Source organism: Calonectris borealis, chromosome 28, assembly GCF_964195595.1.
Source record: "Calonectris borealis chromosome 28, bCalBor7.hap1.2, whole genome shotgun sequence".
In the NCBI taxonomy this organism is placed as follows: Eukaryota; Metazoa; Chordata; class Aves; order Procellariiformes; family Procellariidae; genus Calonectris; species Calonectris borealis.
Genome location: NC_134339.1, coordinates 6,053,990 through 6,070,440, shown reverse-complemented (window position 1 = coordinate 6,070,440; position 16,451 = coordinate 6,053,990).

The following is a 16,451-nucleotide window of genomic DNA, read 5'->3' as shown; positions in this document are numbered from 1 at the left end:
CAGCCAGCAGCGATGGGGTCACTTGTCGGTGCAGGTCTGGGCCCCTCTGGAAGAGGCTTGCAATGGCTTACACCTCCCAGCAAGAGACAGCTGCTCTTTGCTGCATTTTAGATAATAAATGCAAATGTGGAAACTGAGGCACAGTCTCTTTATTCAGCATTTGCACAAGAACTACCTTCTCTGGTGCAATTTTTTCCCCTGATTTTTCCTTTTTTCCACCTTGCTCTCCTGTCTTGGGCAGGAAGAGAGCACATTGGGGATTTGCAAGGATGCTTCTCCCCAGTGTGCCTTGACACAACCTCCCTGTCTTTCCTCTGCGTTTGCCGTGTCTCGCTGCGGTCATGAACCTTCTCAGATGGGGGCTGTAACTTGTGCAGCACTTTGCATCGTGGGGCCCCAATTTAAGACACCCTAATAAGAAGGAGAATGTTTTATGAAGCGAACACTAATAAAATCCTCCTTTCAGCTATGCATCATCACATGGCTCTTTTAATGTCACAGTTAGGGGAGATGATTAGATTCTGTATTTGGTGGTGCTGCTCCTGTATTTTTCAATTCCCTCTGCCTGTGAAGCTGAGTTTCCGTGGTTACGGGGTCCAGGGCTCTGAGAAGCAGAAAAATTAGAATCATTAAAAAAAGAAAAAAAGCCTGATCAAAATGATCTGAAATAGCTCATTTTGCAAATCGGGCACTCCCAGTTTTAAGGTCTTCACAAAACCCATTGGCGAGGTGTTATCCCAGCTCCGGGCAGGGCCGAGGTTACAGGGAATGTTATGTAGCACCAAAGCTGTGACGATGTTGCCAGCTCAGGGTGAGTATTTGTGTAGCAGGGTTTCCGATCAAGGGAGTTTTTCAATCTCTTTCTTTTTCTCGCGCGCTCTTTTTTTGTTTTTTTTTTTTAATTGATCTACTTTTTAAGGGAAAGCTCTTTCGTAGTAAATTTTGCAAAACTGAAACAAAAAGAAGGAAAGTGTGTTTGGAACATTTCCAGCCTGTCCAGACGAGCAATGGCCAGTGGAGTGAGACATGGGCAGCAGTGCCTGATTAACACAGCTCTCATGGCACGGCTCCGGCTCCTGGAATGGTCCCTGAAGTCCCAGGCACGTCAGATCCTTCCATCCCAGCTGTCTCCCTCGCTGAGCAGCATGCTGCTGCCTCCCCCCAGTCATTGCTTTAACCCTCCAAAGCTCGGTTGCCCTTGTGGGAGCAGTTGTACTGTCCGAGGGAGCCCCTTGCACAACGTGCTTTGCAAAATCCCCCATGCAAACATCCAAACTGCAGCAAACCCCAAATCTCCCTGCCATGGGCCCCAATTCCATCATCTTGTGTTTGGGGGGGGATGCAGGCGGCTGTGCTTGGCCGTACTCCTCCTTGCCCCCCATCTGCGTGGCGCAGGGGAAGGAGGGAGGGCTCCCACTCTCAGACAACTGGGAGGAAAGAAGAGGCGCTGGCAGCAAGCTGGAGCAGAGCCTGGGGTGCAGTGGGGTCGCAGCCGACACTGCCCGGCTCCTGCCGGGGGAGGCAGGAGTGAGTCCCCTCCGTGGTGACCCCAGTGGCCCGGCCACCACCTTGCCCTGCAGCAAGGGGGAGCATGGGGCTGAAGGCAGCATCCCCCTGCCCGCCCAAGGGTTTCGAGGGTGATTTTGGGGAGAGGTGAGCGACGTAGGCCAGGTTTGGACTTGGCAGCGTTGCTAAAGCTCAGCCACTCTGATGAGAAGCTGGCTGGGTGCGGGGAAAAGCTGCCAGCCCCTTCGCTTCCAGCGACCGGCCCTTCTCCAACGAGCCCTTGACGGAGCTGCTGCCGCTTCTGCCAGGAGCAGCTCGGGGCTGCGCTAAGGGCAAAACAGCTCTCCAGGGCTGAACCTGGCAGCGAGAAAAGAGCTTTACTTCAGCAGGCAGGACGCAGCTCCGGCTCTCACCCGGGGACAGGATGGCCCTGGGCCTGCCAAGGCAGCCCCGAGCGGGACGCGGGGTACCAGGGCCAGCCCTGCGCCCTCTCCGACTCGGGAGTGACATCTCTAGGCGAGAGCTGGGCAGCTTCTCAGCCATTGCCATGGTTTCCAGGAACATCCTCTCGCCAGTATTAAACGCCGCTGCTCCAAGAGCCGGAATAAAGGGATCTTCTCACTACAGGAGCCCCTGTGGGTATTTTTCTCCTGTTCTGTTAGGTAGGGAAAAAAAAAGAAGAGAAAAAAAAGCTTTTTTATTACTATTTTCTGCGACATCTGCAGTCATGAATTGGGCCTATAAAACACTGTGTAGGAGACTGTTCCTCCTTCACTTGATCTCCTTTCATTCCCAAGAACATTTTTCTCATCAAAGCTTGCAGATTTCAGACACGCCATAAGATATTTTTAATCATTTTCTGTCACGAAGTTTCCGAGTTAAAGGAGCCCATGCCATGCAGAGAAAAGTCTATTTATTCTCCCTTGTTTAAAATACCCTGGCAGTCATTTTAATTACAATACCTTTTCCCTACCCCTCTTGGGATGTGCAAATGTATTTACACAATTTACAGTAGAAGTGGTTTCCTTCCTCCATCCCGTCACGCCTTCCCCATCACCTCCCTCTTTCCCCAATATGTGTAACGTGCACAGTTTCAAATATCACAACTTGGCAAATAAATATTACAAGATTCAATAAGAGGGAGCTGTATTTGCAAGTCTGAGGCTAATTTAATAAATGATGGCAGGAGCTTGAAAACTTGTCTCCTATTTAAAGAGCACAACACCGATCTCTGGAAGGAACTGCGAAGTGGGCTAAATCTTTTAAAAGCTTTAAATGAATCCTTTTCATCTAAAGCTTGGAAAATTAAAATCCTCCTGAGCTTGTTTTTGTTCAGCTTCATCAGAGCAGACATAAGCCAAACCTGCAAATGGCACTGAGCGTACCGCAGGCTCCGGGCTCAGCGTGGGACGCGAGGTGACATCTTCGGGTTCATCCTTTGCAAAAGAGAAGGAGGGGAAAAAAGAAGTAAAATTTGGGTGGAAGAAAATGTAAGCCCTCTTTATATTTATAGGAGAAAAGAGGTTGAAGGTTGCCTTGCTGCGCACGCGACGCCTGGAGTGTGTGTGTTGGCTGGTGGGGCTGGTTTGGAGATGCTGCCATATGGCTGCGGCGCTGGCTGTGGGCCAGCCACCATGGTGTTTGGTCCCAGTTTGTACTGACAACTGGGACCGGTTGTTGGGGTTAAATGGGCTGATGTGTGGTAGGACCCAATGCAGAGGTCAGGGCTCGGCCAGATCTCCCCCTCTCCTTACCATTTCCAAATCCCACAAATCGCCATCCACGCTGCCTTTATCTTTCATCTCTGCTTGCTCTCACGCAACCCTTCCAGCTTGGAGGACTCTCAGCCACTTTCCCTCCCTCCCTCTACCCTCTGTGCAGAAACGCAGCTTTAGAAGATTATAATGGGCCCTTCTGGCTTTGAACTCTATTAAATCTATGCAAGTAGAAGACGACTTTGACAGATTGGATTGGATTGGATTGGATTACACCACACCTCTTCGGATCCTTTGCTTGTGAGCTATTTCAAGGATCACCTTTAACCAGAGCTTGCTTCCTCTGGAAGCCTGAATTGGTCCGGTTAGGATCTTGGTTGGATTTAATCAGAGGTAACTAGATGTCAGCAGCAGAGAAATAAATAAAAATATTTAATGGCCTCTGTTTTACATCTCTCTTTGCTCTACAGTGGCAAGTTGTATGGCAGATGGGGAAATGGAAGCACAAAGCGGCAAGATGCCTTGCAAGGAGTCCCTCAGGGTTAATCAGAGAGCAAGGAGGGCAGCGCGGGGTCTCTTGCCAGCTCACAGCCTGCCGGATGCCATGCCAACGCTTGGTATGGATGGACATGCGTTGGATGTAGCCCGTGAAACTTGGTGTCACCAGATCGTATAGCACTGGGCCTGGGAGGATTAACCTCTCCCTGTTGACATCCCTGCTGGGGAGCAGCTTGCTCTGGTCTGGAAATGATTTGTCAGATTATTCCCACCTGCTGTGCAGGCAGGATCTTCCCCAGCAGTGTTACACCAGAGACCATAAACTTGACGGGCAGATTCATGTGGAGAAGGAGACAAGAGAAGGGGCAGCACCACCATGTGAGCACAGGAAGCCAACTGCGTTTTGAGGCTGAAAGCTCAGCTTTGGCAATTAATCCTTCTGGGGTTTTGGGCAAAGTTAATTGTGTGCCTCAGTTTCCCCATCTTGGTTTCACAGTGGCTGTGAGGTTTCCACCCTTTCCTGCAAGGCATCGAATGTCTCAGCCACGCACCCCGAGCCCCGTCTGTGCCCACTGATGTGCTGTGCTGCTGATAGAGATGCAGCAAAGGTCTCATCCCATTATGATGATGAAGAGTTGAGTGACCTAAACTGCCAGATGGGAAGTTGTAGCTGGTGTTGTATTTGTTCCCCAAGTATATTATATACGTTCATATATTTTATGCATATATGCTTATTTTATGCATATATGCTTCTTAATGTTTATACAGTATTCATTCAGGGATGGGGCTGGAGCAAACCCTGAAGGTCAGTTATGGTGGTTCACAATCCACCATACGTGCTCCTCCGAGCTGAAGGCTGAAGATTCCCTGGTGTGATGTCCCCACTCGGCACCCCAGCGTCTGTGGGAGATGCTGAAGCTCAGGCCAGGCCCCAGGGCCGGGTCTATCCAAGCAGGGGAAAGCAAAGCACCTCCCAGTAACAGGAAGAACACAGAGGGCTTTGAACATTTAACCAGAAGCCAAACACCCATTATTAGGGGGATTCTCTGAAAAGCCTCATGGGCCTCGACAGCTCTCCACCACTGCAATGTGCCCAAAGGAGAACTGACGGCCACTGCTTCACCCTCTCTTCCTCCTGTGAAGTCAGGTTATCCCCTTTCCTCTCTTAATGCTGGCAGAGTCCCAAAACACGTCCCTTCGTGCTTGATTCCTAAACCAGACTCTTTGCTCGGCAGGGTGTAATTAAGTCAAAGCTCTGGTTCGAGCAGTTACAGCTTGGAGGGGGTAGTGGGGTGAAAGAGGACAGAAAATATACATAAATCCTTCTTCTGTGTGCTCTTATCCACAGTGACAGCTACAAAAAAGCACTTTATGGCTCCAGTCACATCACATTTCAGTATGATGCGTGCCACCATGGGGAGACCCACCACGCGACAATTTGGAAATGGCAGCTTCTCTTAAAATTTTCAGGGTGATGAGGAAAAAGGAAAGGGGAAAAGGACTCAGAAAAGACCCAAAAGGCTGATGTCATTCCCTTGAAGAGAGAGGGCATCAGAGAGACGCCAATGGCCTGCCTTGGGTGCTGGTCAGGACACTGAGGAGCTCAGTAACAAGCACGCGGCCCCATCCCAAGGCAGCCATGCTGCCACTTGGTCATCGCCACAAACCAAACTTCACATCTGGAGGGAAACATCCACAATTATTTTATTTTCCCCATCCTTCTGCAAGTTCATACCTTGGGAGATCCTCCTATACACTGGGGGAGAGAGGGGGGGAAAGGTCTCCAATGAAGCAAAGTTGCTTCGTTATGGTGCACCTGAGTTGTTGATGTTGATTAATAACATCTGCTCAGTGGCTACAACTTCCACAGGACTGGGAGAAGTTTGCAGGCACTGGTTGAGTGGATGTTTGATGAGAAGTTGAAGAAACCCTCCTGGGATGGCTCCTGACCAGAGGTGAGGAATGAGCCATTTCTTTGCTTGAGTTTGAAAATTAGAATGGCACCACTGGGAAAAAAATAATAGTTGAGAGAAAGCTTGCAAGGAAAAGCAAATCAAAGTACACGAAGTATCTGTCAGTAAAGAAGCCCTGGCATGCCATATTTTAAAATATATTTCTTATTTTGAATTATACTTAGTATTTTTCAGTATATAAAATGAGGAATAGGAGCCCCAGCAACACATGATCTGGCTGGATGTCTAAGATGTTAACTGAATATTTTCCTGCCCTAAGGGTCAGGCAGGAACCAAGACTTCAGCCGTTACCTCCAGCGTTTCCTAGGTATTTGAATAAAATTAATGTTACTCAAAAGGATTGTTACAGCTTGTACAAAAATCAGGTTCCCTCACAGGGCTGTGCTGATTTTGGTGGTATTATTGCTGTGAGTGGCCTGTAGTGCTAGCGAGGAGGGTGCAATCTGCTCGTTAATCAGGAGTTTTGCAGGCTGGTTTACTTAAGGACTGCTCTGATAGGGAATTTACGGAAGAAAATTGGGATCTTTGCTTCTGTGTTCTACAAATGGGAGAGAAAGTGATGTTCACCTTGTAAAGCTGTCACAAATTGTTGTTCCCCTCTTCTGCAGCTGGTTGGGACCTTTTCACCAACTGGGGAGCTTTGTCAAATGTGGGTTTTTTCCCTGGAGTCAAAGTGTCTGTTTTGTGAAAATGTTTTGGTTTTGATGGTGTTTGCAAAGTGAAGGTTTCTGTGTTTTGGTGGCTCTTTTTTAATGCTCTGACCAGGAGGCATGAGGGGAAAAAGAGCCCTCAGCGAAAAGCCTGAGGGGCTGAGCCCAAAATAGATGTTCTAACTTGATTCTGTGTCACACGGGTTTTTAAAAGGTTTTGGTTTTGGTCTGCTGCAGAAGGAAACAAATATTGCAATGGTGAGAGGTTCTGGGAACCAGACTTGTTCCCTCGAGCTGCTCTGATGGTCGAGGGCCAAAGGCAGATGCCACATTTGTGCTGTTCTCGGGTCAAATTTCAGAGGAGGCTCTTTCCCACGGTGTCATTTTCTGCACCCTCCCTGGAAAGCAAAATGCCACTTACTCAGCAAAGCCCAGTAATAAAACAACCCTGGTTTTGCTGCTGCTGGCGTTTGATGCAGCCAGTACGAAACCTTTGGAGCGAACATCTTGGAGAGCTGAGCTTCCTCTGCTCCCGCCGGGTCGGAGCAGAAATCGGAGCAGACCTAGCTCCATCCCTGGTTTCTCACTTGATCCTGGCTAGGGCAAAGCTTGTATCGTGGACCCCATCTGTGGAAAACCTGCTGCTTAGATTATCATTTCCCCTCCAAGTCAAAGAGATGAGGCTGGAACGATTTCCAATTGCTCACAGTTTGTGCCATGCCGGCACAGAGCCCTGGGGTGAGAGGTGTGGGGTGGGCTCTTGCCAGGCTCCCGTGGGAGCCAGCTGTGGAGCAGGGAAGGCTGCTGGATGCTCCACCACCAACATGCGATGGTGGATCCCAAAGGAAGGGATTTGCCTGCAGCATTGGAAATCTGCTTCCGAGCCCTGCTCCTGCTCTGCAGGAGAGCTCAACGGAGCTGGCAGGGAAGAGAGTCCCTTTCGAAAACAACATCCAGCCGCAGCTGGAGGAGGATGCTTTACAAAGAGATTTGAAGAAACGTTCCTCCCTGCATTTGAGTCCCTGCTGTTATCATGTTCCTGCTCCGGTCTGGTGGCCTCCTCCATTTGCTGTACCTGCCGCTCTGGCTTTTTCGCATCTCTAATCTGATTTAGATAATAACCCCACTCGGCGAAATCAGTGCAGACGAGCTGCTGTGCCTCATGCGTTGATTCGCCTGCTCCAGAACTGCTCTCCGATAGCAGGCGGGACTCGGAGCTCGGCTGCTGGTGGAAAGGGCCAGATCCTCCTCTCCCATGTGTACCGAGGCAGGTGAGGTCGGCTCCGAGCCTCTTCAAGGTGTTGTTTCAATGTTCTGTGTAGTGAAAGAGAAATCAGGGCTGGCAGGAGGACTGGTGATAGCAACAGACTGTTAATGCTCCCTGAATGCATCCAGTAAATATGCGTTATTTCGTACAGGCAAAGGCACCCACCGCTCGCTGCTGCACTATCCTAATCCTGGGTGCTCCACGCCTTTGCTAGGGTGTATCTGGGCTTTCTTGAACAGGTTGTCTTGTCTCCCCAGCCATAAGCTTTGTCAGGGAAGAGTCTGGGGACCTCGCCTGTCTGTGGGATTTCTCCCAGGGTGTCAGACCCGCTCTACAACCACAGCGGGACTCACCTCCACGGACCATCTGCTTTCCAGGCTTGATGTGTTGCATTTGGTGCTACACGCTTCCCTGATGGGAAAGTCTCGGCCAGAAATAGAACAGCCTTTCCCCGAGGCTCCCTGCTCACGGGGCTGTCTCACCGATTCAGAGAGTGTCAGTCCCTGTGTGTTGGGAAGATCCCTGCAGAAATTCAGGCTTTCTTCCCTCTGTTCTTTCACTTCTTTTTGTTAAGCCCATCAGCGCTGGGTTTGTGGGATACCTGTGTGCACGGGAGCAAAACTGAGACCCACCAAACTCGTTGCACGTGTGAGCCGCACAGTTCTGATCTCTTGAGCTGGAAGGAGAGCTGTGTGGGGGTGCAGCTGTGGTCCACGTGCCGCCAGAGCTGTTGTGGGAGCCCTCGGTCCCCCAGCTGGGTCATGGGGAAGGGACAGGGCTGGAGAAGCGCGGCGGGGACAGGGCAGCCTCTGGGGCAGGCGGCCCCTGCCAGCAGTGAAGCAAAGTGCGTATTCGGCCCTGAGGACCCATGCGTGGAGCGGAGAGATTAAAAGCCTAATCAGTGTCTTTTCATCTACTCCTGGATAACTGCTGCGATGCCGTGACCTGGCCGGTCGGCGCTGCATCTCCTCCCAGCCCTCTTCCTTCCACCTCTTACCAATGCCCTATGTGGGCTGTTGATATATTTTTATTGATCTCTTTTATGTAAAGCTCATCCCTGCCATTCACTCCTGAGTAATAACCAGGGCTCTTTGTTCCCCTGCACAATAGGGTGTCCCTCGACAGCCCCAGGGAGACGAGGAGATGCTTTAAAAGGTTAATGTCTCTGTTAGATTACAAATCGCTCCGAAGCGGTCTGTCACTTGCAGGAGGTCAGAAATAATCACCTGGATCTTTTAACTATTAACTGAGTCTGAACTAGACGCGCTTCCAGTGACAGGAAGATGCTGTGTCAGTGCTGCTACCTCTGGCTATTGAGGGAATGATCGTTTGACTCGCGTGAGCATCTGAGCGATGCCAGTTTTGCTGTGCTAAATTTCCCAGTGCTGCTCCCCTCGTTTGCAGAGGGGGCATCAAGGCTGAGACCCTTACAGGGAATGGGGTGCTTACGCCAAGGTTTGCAAAGGGACTCAAGGGCTCTTCAGGTGCTGGAATGCTGCTGTGTGACCCTGAAGGCTCCGCCCATGTGCTCCAGCATCCCATCATCGTGCGGGGACGGGGTGCGCGCTGCACGTTGGACACACGGCGTGTCTGATGCGCTGCATCTCTGCTGTGCAAATCTCTGGCACAGCCACGCACCGTGGCCATGGGTGCTGGGTCCAGTTGCGCATCCTGCGTGTGGTTAAGGGTCTTCCCTCCTCTCTGGTCATCCCGATCAGGGAGGGAATTGCAGGTCAGGGAATTAACTCTCAGGGCCAAGGGGAAAGGACACCCGGGTGTCTGCATTGCCACTTCTCCAGTGATTGAGATCCCAGCTGTGAATCTGAAAAATCACTGTTTTTTTCAGTGAAAAATCATTGTTTGGGGAAACAGCTGGACCGTGCTCTAACTTGACAATGAGAAACAAATCTCCTGCTTTGCCTCCTTCCACCTCTTTCCCTGAGCCCCCCGGTCCAGCGGCTCCCAGGCTCAGCGTGGTGGGAGCAGGCTTGTTAGCGTTTCATGCGGTCACATATATTTTTTTGTGGGTTGTGCTCTTGGTTGAGTTGAATCCTAATTTGTCTGTCTTCGGGGGATGGCAGACAGCTGCTTTAATGAGTTAACAGTAGGGTTTAAAATAACCGGCATCTGCTCTTTGTGTGAGTGGGGGCTCTCTCCTACCACAGCTCTGCCTTCCAAAAACAACCTTGCAGGGGAGGCGCGTGCTCGGGGCCCACTCCCTATGGATGCCTCATCCCTTGCAGCTTTGCTGCCTGGATGGGATGAGTTTCCCTTGGCAGCTCCTTCCGCAAGCATTGCTTGCAGAAGCCCTTAGCCAGGGGCGAACGTGCCACTGCAGCAAGGGTCTTTGCAGGGGGTCGGGATTATCCTGGACTTTGCTGGTGCAGCTTCGATTGCCTTGAGAGCGCCTTGCTAGAAACACGTACCTGGGGCTTGTTTTCCACCTGCAGTTTTGACCCCCCTGCCTGTGAGCCTCCAGAGATCCACAGGAGACCTCTCTTACCTCCCCAGCCCTGATGTGCACGTACTTTTATTTGGGGGGCGCAGGATGGAGTGTAGCAATGCCCACCTTCCCACCCAGTGATTGCACGAGTCGATAGAGAGGAACTCCTTACACAGCACAACCACCCTTCGTGCTCACAAAGCCCAAGGCATCCCCAGATCCGTACAAGTCCTGCAGCCACACTGAATCCCATGGACCCTCTTGCGAGCCCAGGCTGGCACTGCCAAGGTGGCCAGTCGGTACCCAACCCTCTCTGTCCATCTGTTGGTCTTTGAAGCACTTTTCCTGGCTGACACTGGCATCCTCTGCCCTGGGCACAGATGCAGGGAGCAAACGGGAGGTGACCTCTGTGTGTGACCTGGATCTGTTCACTCATAGGTGAAAGCAAATCGGTGTCAGAGCTAACCGAGCTGGGTCCAGCATTGCAAGGAGATGGCCGAATCCTGACAAGATGCTTCCCACTGGAAGTGGGACCCTGTGTCCAGGCTGCTGAGCCTCAGAGCCAACTGCCAGCCCGGCTCCCTCCCCCTCTCCTTTTTATTGGGTGTGGGAGGTGGTGGATTTTGGCTTTTTTTCCCGGATGCACCCAGCGCACCGGTCTCTGCACGACACCAAATTAATTAATGTTGGGCAGGCGGAATGCAATTAACTACCCTGGAGCCTGGCCAAGGCAGGGGGAGCATTCCTCACTCCTGCAAGAAGCAACCCAGGAGCTTTCCCGGGCCAGACCTTGCTCTCGCTGCACAGCTCAAGGGCAAGAGGCTTTGAGGGGGGCACGTCCTTCTGGAAATGCCGCCTCTGGGCCCCTTTGCTGCCCTGCACCTGCACTTGGATCCCACTCCATGCGTGATCCCATCGCTGCCTCTTCCCCGATCCAGCCCAGGGAGGCGGCAGGCAGAGGGAGGCAGCATCTGCAGGAGGTTGCAGCACAGTTGGCAAAATCCTGGGCAGAAGTAATCAAGCGAGAGGCCGTGGTAGCATTTCAAGGACCAACTGGCTGGATTTTATTTATTGCTGCCACTCACTGAGAAAATGGACTCGGGAGGAGATTCCTGGGCCGCGGCTGCTGCGCGAGATGAGCAGCTTCTGTTAAATAGAGCATCGCCTGACAGAGCTGTGATTTAGCTGTGGCTATTTAAAGGGGTTTACAGGCAGCCAATGCAGAGCATCTGCAGGCAAAATGGGCAGCTTTGGCAGTTCGGCTACTTTGAAAGTCAACTAAATTAAAAAAAAAAAAAAAAGCTTGTCCAGAAATACATGGGAGCTGAGGAGGTGGCTGCAGAAGGAAACTGGTGGATTTGGGGGTCCAGCTGAACCCCACTCACAAGCTTTATGCAACCCATGCAGAAACCTGTCCCTTCCCCTGCAGTCCCAGCCTGGCCGTGTGCTGGGCCATGTTATGCATCACCTCTTCTTGCTTCAGCCTTTCTATTTTTCTTGCTGTCCATCTGCGCCTCTGGATGCGCATAACAGCTTCACGTTTGGGATGTGTGCGCCGTTACCTGAACCCTTCTTGTTCCATGCAGGAGGAAGGTTAAAGCTCAGATGGCTTTGAATAATAACCAGGCTATAAATCCACATCGTGCTTGTGGTATATACAAACTCATAAAGCAGTGCTTGGCAGGACACCTCACCAACGTGCCATTTACAGGACCACCCTCCCCTTCCACAGTGCCCCACCAGCCAAGCGGGGTTTGGGAGCGAGTGCCAGAGATGGACCTTGTCGAATCTTAATTCCCAGCCTGGATAAACACCCTGTTCCCCCAAGGAGGAAAACCAAGATGCCCAGTTACCTCTGCTCAGCTCCATCCCTGGGCCAGGACTTCCATCATCCCAGTATCTCCATTGGGTGGTCTAAAATCCCTGAGCTGTATGAGGTCTGTGGCATTCGGCTTCATCAGGATGTCGGCATTTCATGAGCTGGTGGGTCCCCAGGAGCAGCCCTGTACTTCACACATTATCTTCCTCTTCCAAAGGGCAATTTAGAAGTGTAGGGATCAAGATTAAAATGTCAAATACATTCTTCTTTGTTATGCTGGTTAAATGCTTTACTCCGCTGAGGCCAACCTATCTCTCATTTTGGGCTTCGATTGCAAACTCCTCTGTGCCCAGCCCTGGTGTGATGGGCCAGGTTCTCCCACGCTTTTATGATAAAATAATTCAAGTTACCAGAAATGTTGGATCTGCACCCATTTCGGCTAAGGCTGAGCTGTCTTCCCGCAGCAAGCGGTGCTTTGGCCAGCAGCCGTCTGGTTTTTCCCCCCCATGCCTGGTTATTCTCCGTTTGTGGCACAGGGAGCTGCAGAAAGCCATTATCTCTTGCATCTTGGCCAAAATTTTGTCTTTGGTGAGAAGCTGTAGATAGCAAGGGCTGCACCTGATTTTAAAGCGTTATATTTCTGGGAATATTCCCTTCAAATAAGTTATTGGCAAGGTAAGCTGGGCCAGAAGTCTCTGATCAGTGACAATTTATGTGTGTTCAGACTCCTGTGCTAGTCAGAGTCCTCCAGATGATTGCAGTGAACATGCAGGAAGCTTTTCCTCAAAATCCCCATGATTTTAGACATTAAAAAGAGCCTGTATCTTGTGGGGCCAGCTTTCCCCAGAGGGAGACACACATGGAGCCCCAGTCCCAGCTGAGCTGTACCAACAGCATGGGCGGGTGAGGCACAGTCCCGGGGAGCCGAGCTGGTGTAAATCACAGTGTTGCCCCTTGCTTAATGCACACACAGCCAAGAAGCTGCTGGAAATGGCATAAGCATCCATGAAGCAGCGGCAGTGTGACACAGATACACCGTTCAGCCCCCCAGCATCCCCATCAGGCTGTCCTGGCTGAATGGGGACCCCAGAAAGCATACGTGTGGGTCCCTTTGGGAGCGTGGGCGTGCCGCAGGTTTGCCTTGGGAAGCCCAAGCTCCTGCCTGATGCCAGAGTGATTTTTTATATTCTGTTCTCCTCCAACACGACACAAGATTAATTACTGCCATAAAAACATTAGGAGCTTTCTAAATATTTTATGTGAATAAGCACACACAATATGAAGGTTTTACTTGTTACGTTTTTGTAAAGGACATTTTGTTTGTAATAACTGGGAAACCTGACAGGTGATTTTATTTTTACTGCTCCTGTCCACTCTGAAGGACTCCAAAAGCAGACAGGAGACAAGGGCAATAAAAACCGTGCTCAGAGTCCCAGGGAGGGGATTAAAAGGACATGGCCATAAATGTCAACCCAAAAGCCAATCTCAGTTGCCTTCGGGAAACCACCTCCTCTTCCTTGCACTGGAGGAGATCTGGCCCTTCTTTAGCTTGGACTGGGAGCACTGGCGAGGTGGAGGCAGCTCGCAGGCAGGGGATGCTCGACGGCTGCCGAGAGGTTGCAACCATGGTCGTAGCAGGGGCTCCCCAGCACCACGTGCCGGCGGTGAGGATGGTTTGTGCTGGCGGTGATGGTTTGTGCCGGCGGTGCGTTGCACTAGCTCACCACTCCCAGCTATTTTGCAATCTGTAGGTAGTGGAGGCTACACCAGCACTGGAGGGCAGATGTCTGATCCCTATTCAGCTCATTGGAATTCAACAGGAGTCCTGTGGGTTGGTGATTTTTCTATGCATCTTAGTGTTGTCTGCTGCTGGAAACTAGAAATAAGAAGGCAATAGTCTGTTTTTTCCTGGGGTGAGTTAGCAGCTGAATCATCCTCCCAATAATGGAAAAATCTGGGGGGATGCTTGACATTTCATCCACAACTGCTGTCCTCAAAGGATGCCCAAGCTAAGCACTGCCAAGCGGAAGCACCCCAGTCTGCGGCGTTGCAGGAGGAGACTTTGCAAAGCTGCTCGTGATGGCTTCGTGCCAATAGCAGATCCCCAGCGAGGCACTGAGGGGAAGCCTCAAAGCTTTCGTAAGCAGCCAGGGAGGCGTTGAGGATGTGGCTTGTCATCTCTGTGTTTGAAAACTAGATCTTGCTCACCGTTATCCAGAGAGACAAGACTTTGCAAGCACTTCCTAAAGCAGGATCTGCTCCATCCAGGTAGGGCTCGTTTGCTGCCTGGGTTTCTCAGGAGTGAGCCTACATCTTCCTCCTTGTTTCATGCCTGGCTGCAATCCCAGGCAGAGCAGACTTGGACATCCAGCAATTACAAGAGACAGCACTTCTTCCCTCACCCTTCCTGACTATCTCCAGCGATCCCAGCAAGTCATCCAATTTCCTGGTGTTACTGTGGCAGCGCAAGGCAAGAAGCCATTAGCGATTGGGTCTCGATGTGTCTCATTCTTGGTTTAAATATTGAAGAGGCTTCAAAACACCTCTTCATCCTAGCAGTTGACCTGAAATGGTATCTGTTGCATCACACAGCTGTTTTTTTTTTTTTTGTGAGCTGTCATGGTTTCTGATTGCAGAGCGAGGAGATGCAGCGCTCCCGAGCCCTGACACACAGCATGACTCGGAGTTTGTGCTGAATATTTCATGCAGACACATGCAGACAGAGGCACCAGTCTGTTTTCAATTCTGATTTTCTCTGCTTCTCGAGGTGCATAAATGATGCATATTGTTTAAGCTTCCTGGTTTCGGAGGGGGAAGAGTGACAAATGCCTTTGCCGTCGGTTGCCCAAGTTTTGGGTGAAGCAGACCTCGTGCCTTCAGCTGTCTGTACAATGTTGTAAGCAATGAAGCCTGCTGGCTGCTGAGCCCTGGGCAGCTCTCCTGCATCACCCGGTGGCAGTCAGTGACGGAAGGACACGGGGACCAGGGTGGCCCAGCACAGAGGCAGGACTCAGCCCCCGTTCAGCAGGATCTAATACCTGCTTAATACCTGCTTAATACCTGTAATCTCCAGCTAATTAGGTGCCTGTTTCAGTCTTTCCAAGGCTTTACCAGATCAAAACCAATGCTGTTTCCATGGTGGTTAATTTTCGCTGAGTGACTCCAAGGGAAACACCAGTCTACACTTGTCGGGAGGAGACATGGAGCTGCTATTGCCCAAAGAAAACCTGCCTGCCCTGCCGTGGGGAAACCCCTCAGCACTGAGCAGGACGGGAGCTCCCCGGCCTCTCGTGGACCACCTCGAGCCCGCAGCCCTCCCGATTTTGCTCAAGGCGTTGTAGCAGGAGCTGTTGCAATTGCTGCGTGCCGTTGGCATTCAGGCTTGTCTCACCCTCTTCCATCGGCACAAATGGGAGCCGCATTCATGCACTGGAGGGTAACACTTGCTTTCGAAGAGCAATCCCTGCCCAGAGCAGAGCTTAAACCCCGGAGCAGCGAGGAGTTTTGTAGGATGGTGACAGTGCAGTCAGCTGCGGCAGCCGATGAGGCTGCTTCTCCAGTAGCCTCTGCTCATCAACCTGCCTGGACACAGGGCCCTGTGGCTCCCACACTTGTTCTTTCTGGAGGTGACAAGAAGCTAATTAGAGCCAACCATAGAGTTGGTACTAATTGTGAAATACGGCTGCCGGAGCGAGTGCGGAGCAGCTGTTTGGGAGTGGAGTTAGGGAGCAAAGTTCACTTCATCTTTGGCACGAAGCACATTGAACAGCTTCACTTTGGAGTGAAAAGGGACTCGAAAGCAGAGGGGTGACGTGTTATTAGTGCCTCGGTGTCTGTCTGGAGCTGAGCCAGTCCCTGGCAGAGGGGCAATCGGTGTATGCCCATCCCTTCCATGGATGGGACTTCTTTTCCACGGGACAGGTGGAGGCTCCGTGGCAGCGCTGTGTTGTCCAAACGAGCGATGCGCCAGCACTCTTGGACTGGGAGAGATGCCTGAGCAAGGACTGTGGCTCTGCAAGCCAAAATGGGGATCAAAATGGGATTTTGCCTCTCTCCCGCCTCTCAAAGCATCCCAGCTTGATTCCTCAAAGCTCTGTGCTCTCCCACATGTGCCTCTCCACCTCTTTCCTCTTTTCCCACCTTTTGAACCATTTCCCTGAGGCAGAAGCCTCCACGTTCGATCATCTCCTGTTGCTGCATCCATCCCATTCACGGGGCCTATCCCGCTGTGGTTTAGGGGACTCGGGCAGAATCGATCACTAACAGTGTGTTGGGAAGCACCATGCCAAAGCAGCAGCTTTCCATGGGTTTTCTCCTGACTCCCGATGAGATATTGTCTACAGATCCTTAGGAAAGTTTCATCTTGATGAAAACCCTTTGTGGCATTTTCAGCAGCTGGAAAAGAGCGATTAGAGGAATTCCTGGTGTCATTATAGGCTCTTCTTTATCAAGACTCTTGTAGGGGGAGGCTGCCCACCTGATTTTCTCCTTAACAACCTACCTGTGATTGACAGGACAAAGCAAGCTGTCACAAAATGAGACAGAAATTGGTTGTCGATTAGAGCTTTTCTTTAAAGGTC